Source organism: Myripristis murdjan, chromosome 7, assembly GCF_902150065.1.
Source record: "Myripristis murdjan chromosome 7, fMyrMur1.1, whole genome shotgun sequence".
NCBI classification, from domain to species: Eukaryota; Metazoa; Chordata; class Actinopteri; order Holocentriformes; family Holocentridae; genus Myripristis; species Myripristis murdjan.
The window spans coordinates 1603606-1613514 of NC_043986.1; the positions used below are offsets into that span (position 1 = coordinate 1603606).

General features: G+C 41.3%; 1 long non-coding RNA gene across 1 annotated transcript; it reads right to left on the bottom strand.

Annotated features, from left to right (window-relative positions):
• Positions 1-8858: 8858 nt before the first annotated feature.
• On the bottom strand, positions 8859-9400 carry LOC115361803 (uncharacterized). The gene is made up of 2 exons (XR_003928451.1): positions 9260-9400; positions 8859-9110 (listed from the first exon to the last, which is right to left on the bottom strand). It is a non-coding gene; the product is annotated as an uncharacterized LOC115361803 (long non-coding RNA).
• Between the last annotated feature and the right edge of the window lie 509 nt (positions 9401-9909).

Sequence of the window (9909 nt, forward strand, 5' to 3'; positions counted from 1 at the left end):
ACACGTTGAGGGAGATTTTTCTAGACATCAGATGTCACATTTTTTTTATGGCTCCAATATTTCGCTGTCAGAAACACTGTTTTTTCTAATATTTTTCTAAGTGAGGTTTTCATCTAGCTATAACAATTCCAAGAAACTTAGTGACTGTAACCTGTAAGTAATTTGCTTATAAGAACTTTATTTTTGAGGTGCTTTTGCAAAACACTGATCCTAGAAGAGAACGCGTGGTATATCTCTGATCACATAAACAAGGAGGGTGACAGCAGCAGACCAGACACAGGGTGTAATAAACTTTTTTTAATAACAATACACAGGGCTGCGTATTTAACTAAGCATCGCAAAGCTGCATTACAGTGGTCCCTAGTTAATCGCGGGAGTTACTTTCTAAAAATAACCCGCAATAGGCGAAATCCGCGAAGTAGTCGGCTTTAATTATTTATTTATTTATTTATTACAATTATTCTAGATGTTTTAAGGCTGTAAAACCCCTCACTACACACTTTATACACTTTTCTCAGACAGGCATTAACATTTTCTCACTTTTCTCTCATGTTTAAACTCTCAAAGTTCAAACCTTCGTAGAAAAATAAGTCCAGTATTATAGAATGAAACCAAAGATCAAAACCTGTTTTCAGGCCCAAACATTTGTTTGAGAAATAAAAATATAAACGTTTTCCTATAAATAATTATGATGGCTTTTAGAACTAACGAATTTAATTTTAACGATCAACCTACGAAGTTGGACACATAAGAAGTTATTAATAGTGACTCTCGAGTATTTCACAGTTCCTAATTAAATTAAAATCCGCGAAACTGCGAGGCCGCGAAAGGTGAACCGCGTTATAGCGAGGATCAACTGTATCTGTATCTTAAGGTAAACTCAAGAGTTTCCTTCGTACAGGCCCAAGAATCTAACACCCAACACAAACAATAACATCAAACATCTGGGTTAGGAACAAACACCGCAAACTGTGTTATTTGCAGTTTTGAGCTTTAGCCAAAGTTCAGTCAAGAGGACTATCTTTAAATAACACATGCATAAGATCACAGCTGTAGCCTATATTTCTAATTTCTAATTTTTATGCCATGTAGCCCCTGGCGTGAATTTGCGTCTTTTTGAATCTTTACATTGACTTTGTATGTGATTATGTTGCTGTGATGGTTCTAAACACGTCATTAGCCTGTCAGCTAAAAACTGCATTGCTTTCATTTGCTTAGCAAAGTATTGACTTAGTATATTATTTTCACTCCTGAGTGTGTGTGTGTGTGTGTGTGTGTGTGTGTGTGTGTGTGTGAGAGAGAGAGAGAGAGGGAGAGAGAGAGAGAGAGAGAGAGAGAGAGAGAGAGAGAGAGATTAGTCATTTTTAATTTTGCTCTTTTAGTTTGCACTCTTCTTGAAACCAGTTTCTGTGTCGGGGATGTGGTGTGTGAACTGTCCCCGGCGTCCCACAGCGAGACACTCCTGCCTCTGTCAGGACGGTTAGACACCTGACCCCAGTGAAGACAAGGCCTCCATGACTTGGATTCAGTCCCACAGCCAGAATTCTTTAATCAAAGCATGTTTGTGGACAAAGTCAACATGTGAATTGTAGTATCTGAAAATATTTATTGGAAAAAAATAATGACTAATATTGCAAGAAAAACTGCTTCCCATCATATACATATTGGCATGGAATACAGGCATTGACTGTGATAAGAGAACAGTGCACAGTGAGATAATGGTGCCCTCTAGTGGCTAAACACACTCAGAGTCAATGCACCTGTTGAATCACCCAATACACAATCAGTAGGACTAACATGTAATATGCCCTGAACGGCTTCACGTGTTCAAGGTTTCACAGACAGAGCTTCAAGAAACACTGACAGTGTTTAAGCATTCAGAAAAAAATAACTCTTTTCTAACACGCACAAAATAACTATACTATTACTGCTACTAATTCTTTTTTTTTTTTTTTTTTTTTTTTTTTTTTTTGGAAATCAGGTTTTTATTACTTTTTTCTTTGGTGTATGACAGATCAGTGAATCACATTGTGAGGCAGCTCTTGTTGCTTAAGTAAGTAAGTAAGTAAGTAAGTAAATTTTATTTATAGAGCACTTTTCCTAGATACAATCACAAAGTGCTGTACAGCATAGACAAAATGCAATAAAATACAGAGCTATTAGACAACAGCACAAAGACAGACAACAACACAACAGCAAGTAACCTCACAGAGGCCCCAGAGACGTCAACAGTGAAAAGCCTGTCTAAAAAGATAGGTTTTAAGTTCTCTCTTAAAACCTTCAGTGGACTCTATGCAGCGTAAAGTCACTGGAAGTGCATTCCAGAGGCGAGGGGCACTAGCCTGAAAAGACCGATCACCTCGTGTTTTAAATTTGGTTCGGGGGATCATCAAGAGTTTCTGGTCTGATGACCTTAGGGAACGTGAGGGAGAGTAGGGTCTCAGTAACTCAGTTATGTACAAGGGAGCTTGATCATGGAGGGCTCTGAAAGTAAGAACTAAAATCTTAAAATGAATCCTAAAAGTAACTGGTAACCAGTGTAAAGAATATAAAATTGGGGTGATATGATCCCTTTTTCTAGAACCAGTTATGAGCCTTGCTGCTGCGTTCTGCACAGTCTGAAGGCGATTTACAGCCTTTTTGTCAAAACACATAAAAAGAGTGTTGCAATAATCAATACGAGATGAAACAAAGGCATGAATTATCATCTCCATTTCAGGTTTTGAGATCATGGACCTCAATTTAGCAATATTCCGCAAGTGATAAAAGCAGTTTTTCACCAGCTGTTTACAGTGGTGGTCCAAAGACATGTCCTTGTCAAACACAACTCCTAGGTTACGTAGGCTAGGTTGGACAGAGAGACCTAATTGACCTATGTGCTGCTTTATGAGGGGAATGGCAGTGTCTGGGGCGATAATCAGTGTTTCAGTTTTGGCAGAGTTCAGTTGGAGGAGATTGTTATTTAGCCATTTTTTGATGGCAGTCAAGCAGGCAATTAAGTTATCTAATTTATGTAGCTCGGTCTGCTTGAAAGAGCAGTAGAGCTGTACATCATCAGCATATAGATGATAGGAGACATCACTGAACTCACTGATTATCTGACCAAGAGGGGTCATGTAGAGTAGGAAGAGAAAAGGGCCAAGGACTGATCCCTGTGGGACCCCACAGGCTAGACCTGTTGGGTCGGATAAAAACTGACTGACATGGACCAAAAAACTCCTGTCAGTCAGGTAAGACCTGAACCAATCAAAGACAGTACCAGTAATCCCAAAAGTGTCTCTCAGTCTATTTAATAATATTTTATGATCCACCGTGTCAAATGCAGCGGTGAGATCGAGCAGTACTAGGACTGTATATTGACCAGAGTCTGCTGCCATCAGGACATCACTAGAAACTCTCGTTAAGGCAGTCTCGGTGGAGTGTTTTTTACGGAAGCCTGATTGGAAGGTGTCGAAAAATGAATTTTCATCCATAAAGGCATTTAATTGTTCAGCTACTACCTTTTCCAGAATTTTAGATAGAAAAGGGAGCTTTGAAATGGGCCTATAATTTTTTAAATCAGTAGGATCCAAGTTTGATTTCTTTAATTTAGGTTCCACTGCTGCCTGTTTAAAGAAAGCGGGGACGACACCAGTTTGAAGGGATTGATTTATAATCTCTACAATGCAGGGGCCAATAGAGCCAAAAGTTTTAAGGAACAGTGATGTTGGGAGTATGTCCAGAGGGCTAGAGGACGGTGTCATGGTAGCAAGGAGCGCACTGATGTCTGACAGTGAAACCAAAGAAAACACAGACCATTTACACCGAGGAGGCAGAAAAGTGCACGGGTTTAGAGTACTTTGAGGGATATTTGCCCTGATGTCATTGATCTTGTTTACCATAAAACTGGCAAAGGCATTATAATCAGTCGTAGAAGGGGCCAGGGCCGTGGGGACATCAGGAGATATAATAGAGCTAATGGTGTCAAACAAAAACTTAGGATTTCTCTTATTTAGAGAGATAAGTTGGGCAAAGTAAGCAGCTCTTGCGGTTTTTAGCAGATTGTTTAGAGCTGATCTCAGATCCTTGAGGTACAGCCTGTGGACCTCAAGCTTCGTAGCTTTCCACAGCCGCTCTGCCTTGCGGCAGCTTCTCCTGTGATTTTTAATCTCTTCATTTATCCAAGGACAAGGCTTCCTAAGAGAAGTGGGTCTCGATTTGATTGGGGCTACTTTATCAAGTACAGACTTGCATCGAAGATTAAAACACTGTACAAGTGAATTCACATCATCATTGTTTGAAGGAGGCTCGGCATCAAACATTGAGATGAAGCTATCAACAACAGGCTGATTTATACAACGTTTCTTTCCCTGAACAATACATGTCGGGTGCTTCTCAACATGTGCCATATCAAAAGAGATACAGCTGTGGTCACTGACAAGAAGGTCCTCCACATGTAAATTTTCAACAGTCAAACCATGTGAGAAGACAAGATCCAGTGTGTGTCCCTTTAGGTGTGTGGGACCAGAGACGTGTTGCACAAAGTTAAAAGACTCAGTAATATTTAAGAGCTCCATAGCGGTGTTTGATGACTGATCATCAATATGAACATTAAAATCACCAATAATTAGTACCCTATCTAGTTTGATAATAGAAGTTAAAAGTTCAGTAAAGTCAGATAAAAACCCAACAGCTGGGCCAGGAGGGCGGTAGATTAAAATACAATAAAATGGGTTTAGTTCATTGATCTTAGTCATCTGAAGCTCAAACGAGGGGAAACAGTCAGCGTTCACCAACCTAATTTTGAGGCGGTCACGGAAGACAACAGCAAGCCCCCCGCCACGTCCTGTGAGACGAGGTGTGGCAGCGAACGAGTATTCCGGAGGACACAGCTCCTTTAGATGGATGAATTCCCCCTGCCGCTGCCAGGTTTCAGACAGGAACAAGAAGTCAAGATCCTTCTGGATAAGCAGGTCATACAGGGCGAAGGATTTGTTTGCAATGGAGCGTGCGTTGAGTAGGGCCATCCTGGACCGTGAAGGCACCGTGACGTCACCGCCAGCTGACTGAGATCTGACGGCTGACAAACAGCTGATCCGCGGAGCGATGACACGTCGTGGGCAGAGGCTGCGATACACCTGGAAATGCCGGGGTAGGGGCTGAGGGTCGTTGTCCTCCTTGGATGGTTGCAAGGAGATGGGACGCAGGTAGCTCGTGAAAACCTCCCGGCCATACCTGGGAAAGAGCCGCCTGCTCCGCCTCAGCCGCACCTGGGCGCCGGCCCTGGATCCGCGTTTCCGCAGTCTTCTCCGGAGTGAGGGTAGCAGCAGCCCGCCGATAGACAAGTCAGCGAAGACAGACGGCGGAGGTAGGAAGTTGTAGCCCCAATTTGCACTAAACTCTGCCATAGAGTCCCTGATTTGTAGTAGCGTGGTCCGATCATAGCACAGGCTGGATGTGCAAGTTGACGGGGCTTGCGAGAGTATCAGAACAAGAATTAACTTCAGGAGACGAGACGCCGGGGCAGCGGCCGTGCCGGTCACAGGCGCCATGCTGCGTGTGACATGAGCTTATAACATGACAGCATTAGCATAACAAAAATAAAAGATACAAAACAATATCAATAATATGATGGACATGTCAATAACAATAACATAACTAGAAAAAGCATCAGAGTGATATATGATAATGTTCAATACAAATCAAAGACATTGATCATAGTACAGTTTAAGTGACATAAGTCCAATAAAGATCCCAATGTGGAGGTTTGGTTGTGTTTTGGTTGTTTACCTTGTTAAGCATAATCTCATATGAAGCTGTTATTATCATGACGTTTCTTTCAGCTCTGGAGATTTGTCTGTTTTCCTTTATCTTAGTATTGTGCTAGCAGCCACAGTTATTGCTAATTATCATTCTCATTCTCATTCTTTAAATTTCATGAAGAGAAATCAGTGAACTGGCTCTGAATAATGAGAACAAGTTCATTAAACTGAGAGGACGAGTTCTATCTCGTGGCCACACACACACACACACACACACACACACACACACACACACACCCTTCTCTAGATGCCTCACCCAGCAAATCTTCATCACCTGCACATATGGTTTGTGTAAATTATCTAGAAATCTAATGAAATCTCAAGTTCATTAAACTGAGAGGACGAGTTCTATCTCGTGGCCACAAATCAGTAAATCATGGCCTCTAAATAAATTTCTTTCCTGTCTGTTTTTTTTTTTTGTTTTGTTTTGTTTTCTGACGGCTAAGTGAAGGCTCAGTCCAGGTGACTCGGTCTCGCTAGCGCCCCCTACATTCATTTTGGCTGCATGTCTTGGGCTCCAAACATGGAGTTCTTCTGTCCACATGTCATCCAGGTCCCCTCATCCACTGAGGGCTCCACTGCCCCCTTGTGGCACCAACCTGTCAGTCACCAGCGCCTACAAAACAGCTGAGCCTGTGCTGATGCCTTCTGCCGACCCCAGCCAGCCTGCCTCCTCAAACCCTGTGCTGTTTGTTTGTTAAATGTCACACTGCTGAAAAATACGTCAAGATTGATGACGTCTAACGAGACTGACTTTCTCTCTGATCGCTGAGTCACGGCTGAGGCCAGGTGACTTGGTCCCTGAGTCGATTGATTTGAAACAGCTGAGTTGTGCTTCTCTGGTCTGACGTTTATTTGCATGATACAACATCATGTGATGCAAACTTGTGATACAAAAGAGAAAAAATACATTTGAAAATTTACATTTACACAAAAACTGCAATCTGATGAAAGTAAAAAATGAAAATCGTTTCTATATCATATAATCATATCAGACTACTAAGTGTGTATTTCAAAGCTGAAGGCTGAGAACAGAAAGTAAAAGAATAAACATTTTTCCCACTGATGTGCTGAGACTGTAATTTCTTTAATGCCACTGGTAAAGCATGGTAAGCCTGTGTGTGTGTGTGTGTGTGTGTGTGTGTGTGTGTGTGTGGTGTAGGGCAGACGTTCCTCTTTTTACTCTTGAGATGATGAATCACTGGATGTTTGGATGTTGTTCATCCAGATCTTGTTCAGGAAAATCTGTTTGGAAAAACATAGATAGATAGATAGATAGATAGATAGATAGATAGATAGATAGATAGATATTAATCAGACAAATGTCTTGTTCTTGTATCTGTGCTATACATATTGAAAATGTTGTGATAAGGCTTTGAGTTTTAACCTGTATTGTTCGGGCTTTATCCTGATGAATAATCTTACATCATCATAATCTGCTTTTTAAAAAACATGATTGATACCAGTTGATACCAATAAATACCAAAATTACATCTCCAGTTGCTCAGTGTCTGTAAACACCAGCATACCCGGAATAAAATAAAATAAATCTAAAATAAAAGTCTCTGCCCGAACCCAACTGGTCCCAACCTCGGGCTTGGACAAAGTGACTTTTTTTTTTTTTTTTTTTTTTAAATTATATTTATTCATTCATTCATTCATTTGTCCATTTTCTAAACTGCTTATCCTTGTGGGGGTCACACAGAACAGGGGTAGAGTGTGGTGTCCTGATGTGTGAGTGCTCTCTTTAATGATTGACTTTAAAGATCAGAGCGGCTGCTGTCAGTAACTGTAATCATCTCCATGTGCACAGTGAGGTCACTGCAGCAGATATGGTGGGACGTTAAAGCGGCGAAACTAAAAACTGGGATTATGAACTTGACAGGACAGAGGAGACTCTCCAGGAGAAGCAGAGTTCAGCGTTAAGCTTCTGAAAGAGTTTTTACACAGCTGTGATGGAGTTCAGGATTTATCAGGAGGACAGCTGCTTTACTCCAAAATACACACAGCCTATCTGTCAGTGGGGGGATGCACTTATTGTTTCTCCTGCAGAGGATCGCTGCAACTATTTAGTGTCTTTACACCAAACCACTATTCATCAAAATCAAACTTTTATGACCCGGCTCACCTAATCCGTGGAGTATCCTTGGTGCTCGTGGATAAAACTGCTCTCACTCTCACACAGTGTGAGCCACTACTGCTACTAACACACACACACACAATTACTTTTACACTGTAGGCCTATTGGGCTGTATGCGCAATGTAGGTTACTATAGCTTTTAATAAACCTTTTCATATTTTTGGGCTCAGGCTTTAATTTTGGGCCTGATCAAAACTCTAGTTTCTATGAAGGATTTTACACATTATTTTACTTTACACATTATTTAATTTGAACATTGCAGTTGTTTGTGGTGGTGGTGGTAGTTGAATTTTCTCACCTTCCTGTGGTTGTCGTTCTTGTTGTTGTGGTGGTTGAGTTTGTTCATCATCCTCTTCTTGTCGTTGTGGTGGTGTTGGCGGTTGTTGTTGTTGTTGTGGTCGTGATTGTTGTTGTTGTTCTGGTGGTGGTGGTAGTTGAATTTTCTCACCTTCCTGTTGTGGTGATGGTGGTAGTGGTAGTTTTTCTTGTTGTTGTGGTCGTTGAATTTGCTCACCATCTTGTTGTTGTTGTGGTTGTTGTTGTTGTTGTGGTGGTTGAGTTTGCTTATCATCCTCGTCTTGTCGTTGTTGTAGTGGTGGCTGTTGTTGTTGTTGTTGTTGTGGTTGTTGTTGTTGTTGTCGTGGTTGTTGTTGCTGTTGTGGTTGTTGTTCTTGTCGTGGTGGTTGTTGTTGCTGTTGTGGTTGTTGTTCTTGTTGTCGTGGTGGTTGTTGTTGCTGTTGTGGTTGTTGTTCTTGTTGTCGTGGTGGTTGTTGTTGCTGTTGTGGTTGTTGTTCTTGTTGTTGTCGTGGTTCAGTTTGCTCATCATCTTCTTTGTTTTTGTTTGTTCGTTGTGGTTCAGTAAAAAGCAGCAGTTTTGAATCCTTGATGGTTTCATCAACATAGTCAAAACATTTCCTCCCTTCTTCTTCCCAGTCCTCTCTGAGTTTGTTGGTCAGCGTCCTGCCTGTTGCTTCTTTCACACGGTCCCTCAGTTGATTTTCCCACTCCTCCAGAATCAGCTCATTAACCTCATGATGTGTGTGACAGCATCCACTGCAGCAGTTCTTCAGTTTTTGAGAACATTCACTGCATGATGACAGACAGGAGTAAATGCCTCTACCAAAAGCCCCCAAACCGCAGATAACTAAGATGACAGATACACCCCACACCTGAAAAAGAAGCATTAAAGAACATGTTGCATTAACACAGTATTATTGTGCACTTCCAATAACACATGTGAATCTACTTCATCAGTCGCACTGTTGAGTAAAGGGATAACACTTACACTATGACTTCAGAAAACATGACAAACACTCACCAGTGATTTGCCTTTGAGCTCAGTGATAATATCTTGGTCATGAGATGTGATGTTGTCCTTGGCTTTGCAGGCTAGTTCTATCTGCTCTGTTGTCTGATTGTTCTTGCAGCACACAAACCAGTCTCCATCAATTAACACAGATGAAACCCACAGAAGACCTACACAAGCTGCCATAATTATATTCTTAATGACAACACAAATAAACTCACACCGAAACCATCTGCATGTATATCTCAGTGCTCTCTGACATGCTGCGTTTGTCCAGATTATCATGAAAAACATGACAAAAAAAGGCAAAGCCATGTAGGCATCACACTGACTCCCTCCTGGTTTACAAGTGCACCGCATGTCAAACTGAAACACAGCATGGTAGCAAAAAATCACAATGATGGAGACGTAGATGCTGGCTGTTTTAAAAATATGCTCACTAAACTTGGTAAATATGATTTTTAAGCTCTCCATATTTAGCTGAGGTTCCTCTGTCTGTTCTCTGCTGCAGCTTCACACTGAATATATATTGAGATGAAACCACCCTTTTCCTTTTTTTTCCCAAGAAATTATTTTCAGTTTTGTCTGCAGGAGGAAGGCAGCACCCCACCCCACACAGTGTAGACAAAAACATGAAACAAGACATAAAACACTCACACACC